General features: G+C 38.0%; 1 long non-coding RNA gene across 4 annotated transcripts; it reads right to left on the bottom strand.

Moving 5' to 3' along the window:
* Positions 1–369: 369 nt before the first annotated feature.
* Positions 370–18,702, bottom strand: LOC132618669 (uncharacterized). Of its 4 annotated transcripts, XR_009574250.1 has the most exons (5): positions 18,077–18,702; positions 11,603–11,658; positions 10,804–10,875; positions 3,288–4,112; positions 370–1,194 (listed from the first exon to the last, which is right to left on the bottom strand). It is a non-coding gene; the product is annotated as an uncharacterized LOC132618669 (long non-coding RNA). The 4 variants fall into 4 exon arrangements; XR_009574247.1 differs by lacking the exon at positions 11,603–11,658 and having other exon boundaries at positions 18,077–18,701; XR_009574249.1 differs by lacking the exon at positions 11,603–11,658 and having other exon boundaries at positions 373–1,194; positions 4,026–4,112; positions 18,077–18,696.
* Between the last annotated feature and the right edge of the window lie 407 nt (positions 18,703–19,109).

The raw sequence follows: 19,109 nt of genomic DNA, 5'->3' as shown, positions 1-19,109 counted from the left end.
CATGAGATATGAATTAAATTAGCGAAAGTCTTTAATATTTTAACACTAAATCAAATGTATCACGTGACCAAGAGTTAAACAACTCGATAACTACCCACAAGAATGTATACTGTCTAGGGAGTTTCTAAGCTAATAAAAAGTGTCTAAAAACATCGGGATGCAGCCCGAAACAAAAATACGAAAAAAGTAAAGATAGAATGGTGCCCCACGAATAATCATGTGGGCTCACCGAATAGACTTGAAAGCAGTAAGTTCTCTTAAGTCATAGGCGTATCACGAACCTGCTCCTCAATGATACCTAACATACCATCATAAACAACAGTGGTATGCCTGAGTATTGGGTACTCAGTGAGTGTCTAAGGGGTAATAGTTAATAAAACCAAAGTAAGGTAGTAAAATCAATAAATGATATCAAAAGAAAAAGTTCGAACTCTGGAGAATAAGTAAGCCAGTAAACTAGGGAAATCACCAATAAGAGTCGACATACAGGAATATATCTATCACGACCCAACTGAAGGGCCATGACGGGCACCCGGTGCTAACCCACTCGGGCACCTTTGCATCGTACATTCATATTCACATCTAGGTGAGTCACATGGCCTACGCATGATTTCTATACATCAACAATACTAATCTCATTGGGCAACGACAAATTTATATCATCATCAACAACTAGGTCCATATCCATATACACAAGCCGCAAGGCTAACAAAATGATATACAAAATATAAGCCGACAAGGCTAAAAGACATCAAACCATACACAACCGTCTACGAGATTCTAAAGAGAGTATTGTCACACCCTAATTTCGCTAGGGTGTGATGGGCACCCGACCCTTACTTAGAGCCGAGCGAACCCTCTGACTCTTAATACACACATAACCTCTTTGGACCTTTAAATCAAATAAACATGAAATACATAGTAACACTTTCAGAAATATTCTTTTTCTTTGTTCTCAAATCAAACAAAATCTGTAATCATATGGAATTTATATCATAACACAAAATGACACATCGGCTGATGGAGCCGCTTACAGAACTGGCACCCAATTCCCACGACTCTGTCTGCAAAGTCTCTAACATTAACCAGACATCATAGCACATATACTCTGACTCGGCAGCACTCTAGGAGCAAGTGGAGCTTGCCAACTCTGCTGGAACATCTTCTATAATAGCTTCAACTCATCTGGTGTACCTGCGCGGCATGAAACGCAGCCCCCGAAGAAAGGGGGTCAGTACGGAATATGTACTGAGCATGTAAGGCATGGAATACAGAAAAAACGATCACAACTGAAACAGAGATTTACCAGAATCAAGTATGACCTTTTAAAACATCAAAGCACTTGCCTTTTTAAATGAAAATCATGCATATCCACATCATATCATATATACAGATAACGTGTCCCGGCCCTCCAGTGAGGGACTCGGTGGATAAAATCGTACATGTCCACATCATATATCATATATGCGTAACGTGTCCCGACCCTCTAGTGAGGGACTCGGTGGATAGAATCATGCATATCAACATCATATATCATGTATACATATAACGTGTCCCGGCCCTCTATTGAGGGACTCGGTGGATAGAATCATGCATGTCAGCATCATATACCATATATACATAACGTATCTCGGCCCTCTATTGCGGGTCTCGGTGAATAAAGTCATCATATGCCATCCTGGCCGCCATCCCTGTATCATCAAATCATCATATACATATACATATAACGTGTCCCGGCCCGCAAGTGAGAGGGACTCGGTGAACAATGCAGAGAAGTGCGCACGATAATATACCCGGCCCGGGACTCGGTGAATAGACATATTGAGACTTGCACGAACAGAGTAGTGCGAAACCACATGCACATAAATTAAGACTCGATAGATACGTACACTTACCGACATCTGAAGGCTCAGAAACAAGTTTCGGGTCAATCCGACTTAGAATAAGAAAGTTATGAGCGTTTGAAGTACAGAACCTTCTACGAACGTTTCAGAAGCCATTTTTGGAAAATCAAAGCAACAATCATATCAAGTACCTTTCGGATATCGTTATGGATCAAATCAGATAGAGCTTTTGGAACCATATGTACGTATCAAAATACATCAAGGACTCAATGGAATAATCAAACGTGCTATCATTTGAAAATCAAAACTTTAGTCATATCAATTATCTTTAAAATGCCATTCGGAAACATATCAAACAGAACTTCGGAAATCATAGATACGCATCAAAACCATATGAAACAGCTTATGGAAATGAAGAACGTTAGCCATCCTAATGGCTCTAAGAATGGGGGTTTCTTTGGAATCATATACATATACTTTGTCATGTTGGTTTCACAAAGATGATGCCAAAAGAAAGAAAGGGTAAGCCTTACATACCTATTCCACGTCCTATTAGCTACGCTTATTCGTCCAAGCTCGTTAGTCTACATTCAAGGAGATTTACATAATCATCAAACACATTGTCACACACTTGTCTTAATCTTTCAAATAAACTCACTTATAATCTGCCGAAATTTCGGCAGCATTTCCCCTATAAATACACTATCCCCGAGAATCTAACTCGGCCAATTTATCAACAACAATCCGAGAATTCAACTCGGCCAAATTATCAACAACAATACCAACAATCATACTAACAATCTTCAACAATCAATCCAAAATATATTCTTACATTAACAACTCTTGTCACACAATTCAACGGCATTTCATTTATATTCAATTCGATCACATATATTCAAGCTAACACCAATGATCCCACATTCAAGTATTAATCCGAAATCTTTCTAACATGATTCAAGAATACTTCAAACAATTCACATAACATTCAAAACAACCCAATCAACATACTACTTCACCCGAGACCTTCCAAATTCAACAAGAACAATAACGACCTATTTCCTTCTTTCAATTTCAATTACAACAACCCAACTTCAATCTTCCAAACACATGTCTCACTTCCAAATTCGTGAATTATATTTACAACCTACACATTAGCAATATCATTCCTACAAATATAAGAAACCATACTAATGTCACATTAACTTCTTCAACAATCCCACAATGATTCCAACTTCATTTCAATTCATCAAACCTTCATTTTTATTATGGAATCCACAATATCAACAATCAAACTACTAAATAAAATCAATTCATCATACCTACACAACATGGCCCTATTCGGCCACCACCTCCACATATATAAATCATGAATTTCATCCATTTCCACATACTTCAACACTCACAAATCATCCATAGCACATGAAAGAAGGGGTTAAACCTTACCTTTATTCTTTGACTCCTCTATTCGGCTAGAGCTTCCATCTTGCACCATGAATATTTTGCTTGTTCCAACAACCACTCCATGTTAATTAGGGCCTTCAAATTAGTTGGAATACTAAAAGAAAATAATTTTTCTTGATAAATTTCCATGGCACCAAATTTTGGAACCTTGGCCGAATGGCCCTATTTTTTTCTCTCCATGTTTTCTTCTTGAGATTTCATGAATAATTTGTCTTGCTTGGTCATCTCTCTACATATATATATATATATATATATATATATATATATATATATAGCTCCTTCCAATACCATGTGAACACATGCCCTCTTTCTTGAAGTTTCTTAAATATTAAAATAAAGATGACTAATTATTTTATTTTGTCATCACTTTTCCACATATAATATATATATATGCCACACGGCCAAAGTGGCCTTCTTCAAGAATTTTCTTGAACATTTTGTGAAATTCCCATTTTGCCCCTAGCCTTTCCACAATATTACCATGAACCATTTTGCGAATTTCCCTTTTTACCCTTAGCCTTTCTCAATATTTCCATACCAATAATATTCATAAACAACTTGTGTATTAAACAAGATCGAAATATAGCCTTGCCCTTAACTTCTCGCAATTATCTTGGATTGTCCGAACGTACAAAATACGGGATATAACAAGTATACAACATCATACAGACGAGACAGGACCCCACCATGCCCATATGTACGTACACAAAAGAATAGTACCAATGGCTGCAGCTCCGGATCAAATGGAACTCCTCGATGCAGTCCTTGAAAAAATAATCTAAGGATCAAGTCTGTCTCTCTGTCCACCTGCGAGCATGACACAGTGTCCATAAACAAAAAGACGTCAATACGAATAATGTACTGAGTATGTAAAGCATAATCAATAACATAAAGGAGACATAGGAAATAACATAAGATAGAAAAGTCATGGAATGAAAGAGCCATGTATACCTCTAGTGGCAACCATCCTGTTTTCTTACCCATTTTCTAGTAGGAACCTTCCATTTTTAATGCTTACTTATATATGTATGTGTATATATATATATATATATATATATATATATATATATATATATATATATATATATTCCTATCATACTCGATCATGAAGGTTCCGTTTTTCACGTACTCGACCATGAAAAGGCTCGGTGTCATACATACCTAGCCCTACCAAGGCTTAGTGTTATTCGGACCCAACTGCAGTGGTGTGCGTGCGATAGGTATCATACACGGCCATATAAGCTCGGTGTTACATAATAGTCATACATACTTAGACACGTATACATAAGAGTCCATAAGTATCATCAATATCATTACCATCATCGTTTTCATTACATCCATTCTTAGAGAATCAACTATCATATAAGGGAGGTAATAGCATCGTGAAAGTATCGAGGATCATGAGCTTTAGTAATTTTAGAGATAGAGTCATTTGGAAGACATTATGGGACTCATAAGAGGGTATATAGCAAGGAATCATGCCTTAATGAAAGAAGGGTTAGCCCTACATACCTCTTCATCTTCTTAAATACTTAACGTTCACCGTCGAAGCTTGGACAATCTACATTTAGAAGGATTCATACCATAGTTAAGCCTTAATGATACTCTTAAATTCAAACTAGAATAATTCATGATCTAATGAAAAATTGGGCAGAATTTCCCCTATCTCGTCAACTTCCACCATATTACAAAACAACTCCCAAACATCCATAATAACATCCGCAATATCATAATCAAGTAATCACATTCCATTAAGTCTTCAAGATTCATCCTCATGTTCAACTTATACTAACAACTTCACACCCAACCTTAGCACATTTTCATACAATGCTTCCTCATCACTATTATGAACTTCATGCCTTCTTCTGTTTCCTAAGTCATTTCCTCTCTATTTTTATTTCTCCATAAAAAATTAACTAAAACTACATCTTTGGTTTTGAGCTTCCGTACTTGCCTATCTAGAATGGCAATGGGAACTTCTTCGTAGGATAATTGCTTAGTGACTTGGACATCATCTACAGGTACAACTCTAGAAGGATCTCTAATGCACTTACGAAGCATCAATACATGGAAAACTAGGTGAACTAACTCCAAATTAGGAGGTAGATCTAATTCGTAAGCCACTTGGCCTACCTTGCGTATAATCTCATAAGGTCCGATGTACCGGGGACTAAGCTTGCCCTTCTTGCCAAATCTCATGACGCCTTTCATTAGCGACACCTTCAAGAATACCCAATCTTTCACGTGGAACTCTAAGTCCCTTCGACGATTATCTGTATAGGATTTCTGAAGACTCCGAGCTGTTAATAATCGATCATGTATAAGCTTGACTTTCTCTATAGCTTGCTAGACCAAGTCTGGCCCTATCAATTTAGTCTCTCCTAATTTGAACCACCCAATTGGAGATCTACACTTGCGCCCATATAAAGCCTCATAGGGCCCATTTAGATAATAGAATGATAACTGTTGATACAAGCAAATTCAATAACTGGTAAGTGATCATCCCAACTACCTCCAAAATCCAATACACATGCTCGTAGCATATCCTCAAGTGTCTAGATTGTACGCTCAGCTTGCCCATCCGTCTGTGGGTGAAATGCCGTGCTAAGACTTACCTGAGTCCCGAAACCTTCTTGGAAAGTTCTCAAAAAATTGGTTGTAAATTGAGTCCCTCTATCGGAGATAATAGATACTGGAACACCGTGAAGCTGCACTACCTCTTTAACATGAAGCTTTGCATAATCTTTTACTGCATACGTAGTTCTGACCGGCAAGAAATGAGCTGACTTCGTGAGTCTATCCACAATCACCCATATAGAACCATACTTACGTCGGGAACGGGGTAAGCCGGAAATGAAATCCATGTTAATTACTTTCTATTTCCAAGTTGGATTTTCTATAGTTTGTAACAATCCATCAGGCTTTTGATGCTCAATTTTCATTTGCTGGCAATTAGGACATTGGGCCACGAATTTTGCTATGTCCTTCTTCATTCCATTCCACCAATATATAGATTTAAGATCATGACACATTTTCATTGCTCCGGGGTGAACGAAATAACGGGAACAATGGGCTTCTCTCAATATTTGGTGGTGTAATCCTGCAACATTAGGAACACATAACCTGCCTCGGCATCGTAGAACTCCATCTCCCGGAATCTCAAATGATGACTTTGCCTTCTGAGGGAGTGTATTTCTTTAATGAACTAGCATGGGATCTTCGTATTGATGCTCTTTCACTTCAACTACTAGCGACGAGATCGCTGAATTTTGAATGGTAGCTCCCATATCGCCCGAGTCCATTACCCGGACTCCTAGGCTAGCTAACTGCTGGAGCTCACGAGCTAACTCCCTTTTCTCCGACTGGACATCACATAAACTTCCCATAGATCTACGGCTAAGAGCATTAGCCACAACGTTCGCCTTCCCGGGATGATACAGGATGTTAACATCGTAATCTTTTAACAACTCCAACCATCGCCGTTGTCGTAAATTCAATTCCTTCTGTTTGAAAATATACTGGAGGCTCTTATGATTCGTGTAAATATCAACATGGACGCCATACAAGTATTGTCTCCACATCTTCAATGCTTGAATCACTGCAGCCAATTCAAGATCATGGGTTGGATAATTCTTCTCATGTTTGCGCAACTGCCTTGAGGCGTAGGCAATCACCTTACCATGCTACATCAATACACATCCTAATACAGTGCCCGAAGCATCACAATAGACAATATGGCCTTCTGGTCCTTCTGGAAGTGTCAGGACTGGGGCAGAAGTTAACCTATTCTTCAGCTCTTGGAAACTAAGTTCACAAGCATCTGTCCATTGAAATTTAGCTGATTTCTGGGCCAGCTTCGTGAGTGGTGCAGAAATAGAAAAAAATCCTTCTACAAACCTCCTGTAATAACCTGCTAAGCCCAGGAAACTGCAAACTTCCGTAGGGGTTGTGGTCCTTATCGGCTCTAGCCCGCCGAACCTCTAGAGGCAAGTAATATCAGAGGAAAGCATCCAAAAATTCTTGCCATACCGGGGGAGGTGCATTGACTCCCCGTGAAGCCATCCAAACCGTGTACCAATGAACTGCAACATCCCGCAATCTATAGGACGCTAACTCTACCAATTCAATGTCTGAAGCATGCATTAACCGAAGTGTCCTCAACATCCCATCAATAAAGTTTTGAGGGTCCTCATTCGAATTTGACCCGAAGAATTCCGGACGGATTGGACAATCTACATTTAGAAGGATTCATACCATAGTTAAGCCTTAATGATACTTTTAAATTCAAACTACATTTGAAGGATTCATACCATAGTTAAGCCTTAATGATACTTTTAAATTCAAACTAGAATAATTCATGATCTAATAAAAATTGGGCAGCATTTCCCCTATCTCGTCAACTTCCACATATTACAAAACAACTCCCAAACATCCATAATAACATCCGCAATAACATAATCAAGTAATCACATTCCATTAAGTCTTCAAGATTCATCCTCATGTTCAACTTATACTAAAAACTTCACACCCAACCTTAGCACATTTTCATACAATGCTTCCTCATCACTATTACTACCTTCCATAACAAGATTATACCCATATCATACAATGCTTCCTCATCACCCAACCTTTTATCTCATAAGAATGGGCTTTATAGCAAGTTATCAACTTGTGAGAAAACCCTAGCTTTAATGCCTAAGAATTTCTTGTTATCTACTAACCCTAGCAAGACTTCTAACACATAGATATCTTGATTCTTGCCTCTTGATCTTTGTTTTCTCTTGGGTTGGAGTGGAATATGCTTGGATAAGGGTTTGGAGCTCTCAAGAATTGTGGAAATGTGAGAAATGAAATAAACGAGCAAGGGTAATCTATTATACATAAATTAAAAAGCTCCCCGATGGACTTATACGGACCACTTATATTGTCCGTATAAGATTATACGGGACCGTATAGAACCACCATGGAAATATCCCTTTCTGTAAAGATCATGTTATACGGGCCCCTCTTATACGGACCGTATAAAGTTATACGGACCGTATAAGTGGTTGTATAACTCACAGTTATCCGAAACTTTCTCTCGTTGATTCGTTTGACTTTCAATCCTCGTGGAACCTTCTTGGCACTTGTATAATACTTTATTAACCATAAAATAGGCCCTATAGCGGCCCCTCAAGACAGTACCAAATAAATATTAGCTCAATCATAGTGAAACCCTTTCCGAACACGACTTACATTTCACTTCCTTCGACAAACTAGATTTCACATATTCATATGACTTCAATATCTTATAGTATGCACTTTAAGCTATCTAATACTTCCCTTAATCTCGTAAGGATTCCATGATCACCTTAGCTCATGTTAGTCCATTCACAAGACAACACATCCAGAATTTTTGAGGTGTAACAATATCAAGTTCCACTTATGTTACCGTTCACATCATTCTATGTTTCATTTACGAACTCAAGGTTTCCACAAGCCACTCACAGGAGACAAAGATGCAAAACAAGCCACTCACCGGCAAATCAACCAGTCAATACTCCGGGCTAGGAAACCACAGAGGCTAATCGTCCTCTGGACTAGCACAACAATAGATACTCCGGGCTAGGAAGCAACGGAGGTCAATCATCCGCTGGACTGACACAACAATAGATACTCTGGGCTAGGAAGCAATGGAGGTCAATCATCCTCTGGACTGACACAACAATAGATACTCCGACTAGGAAACAACGGAGGTCAATCATCCTTTAGACTGACACAAAAATAGCTACTCCAGGCTAGGAAGCAACGAAGGTCAATCATCCTCTGGACTGACACAACAATACTAGTATCGATAAGTTTGGATCCATAACGACTAATCATCCTCTGGACTAGCACAACTTGCCCATACAGGCCCAAACACAAATAAAATACAAATCATTGCATATTACCGAATCATCAATCATGGCTTAGAGCCTAATCTCACTTCTCAAGTCATCGTCTCAAAATAGAGGCATTTCAAGTCATAACCATTTAGGATCTTATTCAAATCTTTTATTCAATTTCAAGTTCAAGAAACCCATTCAACAACAAAACAAGTTTAAGGACCAACCTTTAGAAAAATAAGTTCAATCATCTAATAATGGGAAAAACGAGTTTCACAAAGTAGTACAGTTCATATAAGGTTCGATGCGGGCTTGACCCTACACAGGCATGACCTTATCTGAAAGAAATCATCTTTAATTCCAAAAGAACTTCCACCAAACAAGAGTTATGACTTACAAAAAAAATCAGGGAACGATTCTCAAATACAAATCATGCTTTCACAATGTAAACGTACTTCAAAAGTAGACATACTTGAAAAGATAGTTTTTGAAATATAGACATACTTCATGAAAGATTTTTAGGAAAATCTAGACATACCTCAAATCCCACTCAAACGCACTTTTCAAGATTCAATAATCACACTACGATGGTTTTGGATGAGAAAGATTAGAGCTTTAATCTAATTCTACCCATATACCCCCTTTATAGAAAAACTAGGGTTTTCATGTCTAGAACGTGTTTTTGAACACTTCATGAATCAATCATGGATTCTAATCCCATAGGATAACCTACACTAGTCTAAACCCTTTCAATAACATCAGAAAAGTCAAGGATCATACCTTATTGAAGGAATCTCAACGTCTTCAAACGTCCATTTCTTCTTCTCTTTCTTGGATTTCAAGAATCTAGGGTTTTTTGGAAGATGAACTAGTGTTAATTTGATGCTAGATTGATGAAGTAATGATGGAAATTGATCAAGAACCTACCTTATATGTTTTGGGGAAACCCTAGGGTTGTTTCCTCTTAAAAAGTCAGCCAAAACGAAGTGGGAATGAATATAACGAAGTTAGGCTTTTATAAATTTCGAAAAAAATCGCTTCAGGCTTAAAATGTCCTGGTGCGTCGCCCAGGGCGGTGCACACAGTGTATCTATTTCAACGGTGTAAAAATTCTGAATTTCCATATAATTTGGCTTTGGGCGCCGCGTAGGCCTAATTTTACACATCTGAGATGATGTTTAGTAAAATGGGCATAACTCCTACCACAGAACCCTGTTGGAGCTGGGCAACCAACCATTGGAAAGGTATTGCGAAGACGCATAACTTTAATTAGGAAGTTTTCCCAAATTCCCAATGTCACGACCTAACTGGGGGCCGCGACGGGTACCCGGGGCTAACCGCCAAGCACCGCTCGCTCTATTACCCTCCTTACTCGATTAATGCCTTATTATCACATTTATGCTTAAAACATGGAAAACGATCATAACTTACATGGAAACATAAATACTTGTGTATATAGAAAAGTTTGGTACATCAAAATAATGAGTGCACGTATACATGAAAGATGTGAGACCATGCTACCCACACTACGTATCTACGAGCCTCTACTGACATACTATACAATGGACGGAACAAGACTCCGTCATGTCCAGAATATATATATACATATGTACCAAAAGAGAAATCACAAGCACCTCCGAACAATGGAGTGCTCTCAACAGCTGACAGCTCCTAAGTATCTGGATCAAGCTCGCCTCCCTGTCTACCTGTGGGCATGAACACAGCGTCCAAAGAAGGGACGTCAGTACGAATATTGTACTGAGTATGAGAGGCATGAACAGTGAAGAAAGGCATCAATAATATAATGAGCGCATCAGTATAAAGCATATGGATCTGACTGATAGTCATAAATGGAATAATGCATGCTGTCTTACTCATACTTATCATCGTAACATGTATGCATCATATGCAAGCTGCCCGCCCATGTCGGAACGGTGTGATAATCAATAATATAAGCCCGCGTTCAGGAATCCTGCATCCGGGGTACCATCTCATGCCGCCCACTAGTGGTGTCTGCCCACGCCCGAAGGTCGTGGTGTATCCGTATCGCCGCCCGCCGAAGCGGTGTCTGCCCGGCCAACTAGGCCCGGTATGCAATGCTCATGCCATGCTTATCATAAAATAGTCATAATACTGTACTTATTGTAAAATATTTACCTCATCATAACACATGCATAAGGTTTGAGAACAACTTTACTCTATCGGGGTGACGTAAGGTCGTGACCCCCCGATTACTTTATGGAGCAATTACGGACATTCTGCCTCACCTTGAAAGGAGTAGTACATAAGGTGTGTAGGCAAGGACTAGCATCATCATATCGTATAACTTATCTCATATAGACATGACTTTTTGGAATGTAGGAGCTCATGGAAAGATGGTAATTCAGACTATAAGATTCATGCCATTGGAAAGAAAGGACTATCCTCACATACCTTGTCGGTTAGCTAAGTTGTTGTCCACTTATTCTCCTTCGGTACCACGTCGCCACCTTCATGAGAGAATTCGTATTACATTAGTTAATCGACTATGAGAGCGCATCGTTATCCCTAGAGAAAATTAGGCGGCATTTCCTTTGAGTTTAACACTTATATCATGACCTATACACCATTTGTAACGTATTCATAATCATAACACGTCAACTTCTATGATTCCATCCAACTACCATTCCATAATGACACTATTTACTCAATCATGACCCATTCCTATGTTCTTCTACATTTTAAGCATGTGAGCCCTTCAATACCTCAAACAATATGAATTTATCATGGAACTTACCTTGGATGATGGTTGAACAAGTCTTAAGTTGAATTGCTTCACTTAGACAAAACCCTAGTTCCACCTTCTTTGGAATTTCTTCACTTAGATGACCCTTTATTGCGTTCTTACACTTGCTTTCATGAATTTAATGTTGTTGGTCTTGATGTTCCCTTTAATTCTCTTGAATTCTTGTGGAGGAAATATTTTGAGAGTTCTAGAAGTCTCTTGAGTTGTATGGATGAATAATGAAATAAAATGAGGCTTGGTCCCTTTTAATAATCCCAAAATCTGATCTTTAATAAATTCTTGTCGGGATGAACAGTGGTCGTAAACCACCATTTACGGACCGTATACAGATTTACGGTCCGTCCTCCATGGCCGTATTTAATCATTTAAGAAACAGAAAGTTTGGCTGAAGAACATGGCAGTTTACGACATGGGTTTACGGTCCGTAAACCAGTTTACGGGCCGTATACTGGGTCGTATTTAACCATTTCAACACTTGGCAGAAACTTGAAATTTTTGGACAGCTAGAGGACGATTGCACTATATGGTCCGTAAATCACTTTAAGGGCCGTATAGTGCCCTTTACGACCACTGTGCTGAAAATTTTCCGCCACCTTCTTATTTCCAAAAATTCATAATTAGCCATTCCCGACTTAATAAAACATCATGCACTCAAGCCCTTCATTGTTCTACTCATCACACAAGTACGAAAAAATTTCCGAGGTGTAACACCCAACCTATTTTCGCGAAAATGGCTTAGAAGTCAGACCTACTGAAATTTAGACGAGTTTGAGAACTCTTACGAACGCCACTATTTGGGTTGACTTCAAAACGACTGCTTATCACCCAAATACATCCCGAATGGATTAATATAGCTAAAACTTCTTATTATTACTAGTTTTACACTTTCACACCTAACCCGAATTTACGGGGTGTTACAATTACCTCCAAGGAAATTACCAAATCAGATTCTTAACTCTATAAGCCTATAGCCTTGAAGGAATTCTCAGAGGACCCCCAAACAATCAAACACACAACACTTGCACCTATTGTCCCAACCATGCAGACTCAAATCACCCTTTATTTTTTCTCTATTTTTTATAAGACAGTTCAGAGACAAGGAAAATGATAATCTTTCTAGAAGTTTTCAGAGACCAAGGTTGGACCATGAAGGACTTTATATTCCCCATTTCAAGGATCCTTATCTTGATCAAACACTTAGGGAATAGGCAGAATTTAATACACCAGTTGTTTTGCCATTTTCATTTAGCACAATCAGTTCTTAAAAATGTAGCAGTAAATCAGCAAACTCAACAACAAGGTAGCAACCCTTTTTCTTATTTCGGAAGTGTGCACACTTAAAGGAATAACACTAATCACTAAAGAAAATTCCACACTTAGGTAAGGATCATGGACTTCAATGGTCCAGTACAATTCAGTCAAAACATCAGTTCAACATGTCAAACAAAATAAAACTCCATACATGATCTAGGAATTCTTAACAGAGGCAGGAAGGTGACAGAAGAGAGAAGAGGAAAGTAGTATTATCTTTATTATTTAAAGCTTATGAAAGGCTTACTGGGTTCTAAACTTTGATCATTATGAGAAAACTGTTTAGTCTTTCCCTTTATGAAATATTGAGTAAACAAAAATAGAGGAGAAGAATACAAGAGAAAAGAAAAACTTGTCACTTGGTTCAATTCAGAAAATGGTGAAAGTAGGGGAAGATAGCTTATACAGATTTAAGGAGTTGAAAAGATGTGATCATGCAAAGTTCAAAGTTAAAATCCTTTCTCTAATTCTCTCTTAAACAGGGTTGGTTCACATTATACCTCTTTTTTTTTTTTTTAGAAAAGTCCTCTTTTGCAGACAGAAACTACAAACAGATGGGACTTTAACATCTAGATTTCAGACACATAGAGCAAACTTATCAAATGCACAGTAGGGTTTTAGTTCAGAGCAACAGCTCTCCCTATGCAGTGCACCAAAATTTAAACAAAAGAGTTTTAGTTTATCATTTTGCATCATACATAAGCATAGTTTTTACTGCAAAAATATCCCAGATACATCTTACAGAATGTTTAAGAACTACTGAAGCCTAAAACAACACATAATCCCTTTGACACAACTTGATCCAAACATAACTTATGTGTTCATTCCAATCAGAGGTTACATAAAGGAGAAACTGTCTGGAGGTTTCAGAAAATATTTCAACTTCCTACTAGAAAAATACTTGAAAGAACTTCAAGACCACTGAAGAGAAACTGAGAATGAGACTTGATCATTTAAAACTTTTGAAGCTCTTTTTCGGGAACTAGTTTTAAGGGAAAAGGTCACTGCTAGTCTCTTGTCAACTGTCCAAACCAAGTTAAAGAGAACTGTAACAACCCGTTTGGTCGTTATAGGTCTTTTGGCACTTTCGCCACTTCCGAGCATTGATTGACTCACTTTTGACTCGAGGTTTACTTTTTGGCAAATTGACCTTTTCCGGAGTTTTGTCAACTCCGAGTGGTCCGGATGATTGTTTAGAACTTGTATGTATTATTGGTTTAGTTCCCAATGCATTTTGGTGTATTTCGGGACTTTGAATGGGAAATGGAAACCGGTGGTTGACTTGGTCAATGAGACCTCCGTTGGAAATTTTGAGACCACGAGTGCGTTCGTAGTGTATTTTTGTACGGGTTTGGGTGGTCGGATTGTGAGCAGATGGACTCGGGAATAACCCAAAAATCAGATTGAAGACTTAGAGAAATTTGAAAAATCTGGTGTTTGGTGCCTGCAATGGCGGCACCTCTGTGGTGGTTTGATTACCGCTGTGGCGATGATGGGAAATATAGACCATACCGCTGCGGCGGTAGCCCAGCCGCCGTAGCGGCACTACCTCCACCGTGGCAGTCACGGGCAGCGCTATTTCATTTAATGTGTCTTAAATAAGATTTAGACCCTCATTATTTTATATCTCGGTATTGGAGCCTAGAGAAATTATTCTTGGAGATAATTTTAAAAAACTCTTGGAGGTAAACTTTTCCCAATCCTTTACTCTTAATCACAAGCATCTTAGAATTCCCTCTTCCTTTTTACAATCCCTTAGAGTTGGAATTTGAAGAAGGGTTTTAGGAGATTTTCCCTTAGGGTCCTATATGATAAATTGATGATGTTGATGATAAAATTTGATGAATCTAAGCTTAGTAATCATATATCTTTCACTTTTAACGTTGAATTTCGAATTTGGAGAATTAGGGTTCATACCCAAATTGGGAAATTTTACTAGAAAACAGATTAGGGGATAATTCTTGAGCTTAATCAAAAATTAATGATGGGGTTATGATTACCTAGGATTTAATTTGATATTTTACTCGTGAATTTTCCATTTTTCCCTTGTGGGCTCGTTTCCCCAATTTCTAGGGTTAAAATGAACATAATTGATATTATAGCAATATTAATATCATTATTCATGATTTCTAATTTTGAATTCGATTATGCTTAGAATACTTTGGTAGGTTATGGTTTACCTTTGGTGAGACTTGGTATCATGAATCACATATTTAAATTATGATGTCGGAGACAACGTGTGAACTTTCGGGTGTGAAGTTGGGATGGATATTGCCTTAAGTTGGGCCCTGATGTGTGTTGGGACTGGCCACCCTGTTATGTGCATTTGATTGTTTAATTGTGCTGGCTTGATGCCATGTGTAGTTGGTAGATAGCGAATGTCGCTTGTTGTCTCGATTTGGATAGGATTGACATACCCGTTGTTGGTATTTGTACTATGATACATTATTGGCGTACCCACTGTTGGTACTTGAGTTATTGATATATGTTGGCATACCCACTGCAGGTACTGTGATGTGATACATTTTTGGCATACCCCATTGAGGTATTTGTGATATTGAGCTTTTGTGTTGATGATTGACATATGCATTGCATGCATTCTCTCATATTATCATGCATGGCCGAAATCCGGTATCGTTGATTGAACGAAACTGATATTTGATAAACTCTTTTACTTGAGTGATTGTGAAAAAGGCTGATGTCCGAAGATCCATTCTGGAATCGTTGTTTATATGAAACTGATACTTGATAAACTCTTTTACTCGAGTGATTGTGAGCAGGCCGATGTCCGAGGTTCAATTTCGAAATCGTTGATTTATGAAACTGATATTTGACAACTCTTTTGAGTGATTGTGAAGAGGCCGATTTTTGATGGTTATATTTGGGCATCATTGTTGCATGGCCGATTCCGATGTTATCGCGGAATCGATTATAGTACATGGGCTCCGCGGGTCCCCCAGAGTGGTGCCGGTGAGACTCCCCCTGTGAGTAATTAGCCAGGGTCCCATCTGTCTGTTTGGCAAAGATCCGGGATGGGTGGCACTCAAACTTTGCGAGTCACACCGGGTTGTACTGCCGAGACGTCGATATTTTCGTCCAGAGTACATGTGTACATCTCATTTGCATAGCATGGCGTGTCATCACATTCATACCATTATTACATTGCATTGCATTATGACTTGAGTGAGATGTCGTGATGACTGTATTGTGATGGATTATGTTGTTGATTCTATTGTGTTGATTGTTTCAGGACTAGATATACTCAAACTTATTATATTGGGGTTAGATACTTACATAGGTGTTGATGGATACTCGGTTACGATTATATTGTTCCATGCGTAATTGGTTTACTTGTTTATCTGCATTATTTTTTGAATTGTGTTAGCTATGCTTAGTCGGCCTATGATGCCTACAAGTACTGTTGTTTGTACTGACTTGCACTTGCTGCATTCTTTTACGAATGCAGAGTATCAGACCAGAACTACTTTTCTGACTCGTGGCTGATCGACTCCTCGACTTCTACTTGAGTTTTCCAGGGTGAGCATTGCGTCCGCTGACCTCGAAGACTCTTCTATTGCTTATGTCTTACTTTTCTTTCAAGACACGATTTGAGACATTTGTGTATTATTATTCAGACCTTAGTATTTGAATTTAGATGCTCTTGTATGACCAGACCAGATACTAGGGAGGATTCATTTACTTCCGCACTTAACTATATTATATTATATTGTGAGACTTACGTCGTTTACTTCTTCCGCTATTTTATTATATTTATTGATTGTGAACGTTGAGTTAAGGGTTCGTCTACCGAGGTGGGAATGGTAGGTGCCCGCATGCCCTAGGCTAAAAAGGGTCTTGACAAGAACCTATTCAAATCATATATTTTTTTTGCTACCAAAACAGGGGCCATACATGATTCTCTGAATTTTTCCTATTCTTTAAACAAGAACCTTACTCATTTGAAACCAAACTATTGCTAAAAAGGTTTAGGTAAGAAAATTGAGTCTTGACAAACATACCTGATCTATTGATTGCTTTCGGTTGGGCAAAAAATTCCAAATTCAAGTGTAGGCTGCTTTTTACTAAAATAGAGTCTCAATATTTACCAGTTACTGACTTAGTATTAGAACAGATGCATTACAGAGGTAATAAGTTAAATCTGAATGAAATGGATAAGTCTTTGTCCCCCAAATGGATGCTGCTCTAGGAAACAAGTGAAAAAGTATTCAATTCATGCTTCAACTCGACATTGCAAAAAGAACAGACACAATTACATACGCAAGAATAAACAGAAAAGGTTGAATAGGTGATCCTCTATTCCAAACCTAAAGCATCAGGCCCTTCTTACTAATTTATGACTAAGTTAATTCTCCCGAACACACAGCTACTCATACAAAATACATACAGTTTTGAGAGGTTCGCAAAAGATTTTCATCATCAGAGGAAAAGTAAAGCTCAACTCACAGATTTACTACACTCCTAAGCATGACAACAACTATAGGAGAAAGAACTTACATATTCAGACACGGAACTGAGAGCAGACTATTACACCTAAAACTTAAAATTATCTATAATAACATGAGATTGAATCTTGCTAAGAAAGGAAGTGCTGAAAGTGATCTCTTAACAACAACACAGAAACTAAATAGCAATCCTGCAACTAACCTCAAGCACACAGGACATAAATTAAAAATAGCCGAATAATGGAGGACAAATTAATATGCCTAATTATAACAACACTAAGAACTAATCTATGTAAAATCGAAAACACAGAGAACTAAAAATATGCCAAGATGATAAAGAAAAATTACCTTTTCGAGACGAGAATCAACGAACAACCTTTCCACCCTAATCGATTCGAACAAGCGGAAACGATTTCCAAAAATTATACTTCAGTGAGAACGTCCTCAAAATTGAGTGTTCTCACTCTTAGGGTTATAAAAACCCATTTCATGGTATGAGAATCAGGATTTCTGGTCCTAGAGCCATTGTTTTTCTCCTTTTTAGAATGAAAAAATGGTCTTCTAATTGTAGATGGCCAGTTCTAGGGTTTAAGATGTTCAAATTCGATGTGGGATGTATTTGAAACTTGAAATTCATTTCTATTTGCTTTGAAATCTGAATCTGTGTACGAAAATGAAGAAAAAAAAAATACCATTTGAAGAACAGAAATGGGTCAGCGTATTACCGTTCTGTGAGATGATGACACGAAACAATACAAAAAAAGGGCAAATACAGCTGGGTTCGCATGAATTTGGAGCATGGGATTATGCTCAGGGCTCGTTTGTTGTACGAAGAAGATGATGAGCAGTCATTTTTGTGTTGTTTGTTCTTCAAGACGGTCGTTTGGTGTTAAGGGCCTGTTTGGCAATGTTTTTATTGTGAAGATGAAGGGTTTGGGGGGTTTAAGTGAAATCTTGGACTCCCCTTTTTAAAAATAATTAACTTAAAACACTATCTTAAAATAATATTTGTAAGGTATAAAATTTGTAATACGTAGTTTAAAAATACGAGCTTCAATACGAGCCCAATATCGACATAGTTCCGGACAATATTTAAATAATGTGAAAATTGTGGTCAAAATGAGCTGTAATTCATACGATGTTTTAATTAATAATTTTCTCGAGTTAGATGGAGCGGGATACGCATCTTATCTTCAAATCATGTTTGTGAAAGTAAATAACTCGTAATTTTCTCGTAATCGTCAATTTTATCAATTTCTGTAATTTTCTCGGGATTTTTGAATTGTAGAATTTTGAAAGCATATCCTTATTCCGTCTTGGCTTGGGAATTTTGAGAATTAAGATGCGCTCATTATGAGGTGAAAATTAGGTGTCAACAATA

This window comes from Lycium barbarum, chromosome 11 (genome assembly GCF_019175385.1).
Source record: "Lycium barbarum isolate Lr01 chromosome 11, ASM1917538v2, whole genome shotgun sequence".
Lineage (NCBI taxonomy): Eukaryota > Viridiplantae > Streptophyta > Magnoliopsida > Solanales > Solanaceae > Lycium > Lycium barbarum.
The sequence above is the reverse complement of the archived record's forward strand: the minus strand, read 5'-3'. Positions and strand labels throughout refer to the sequence as shown.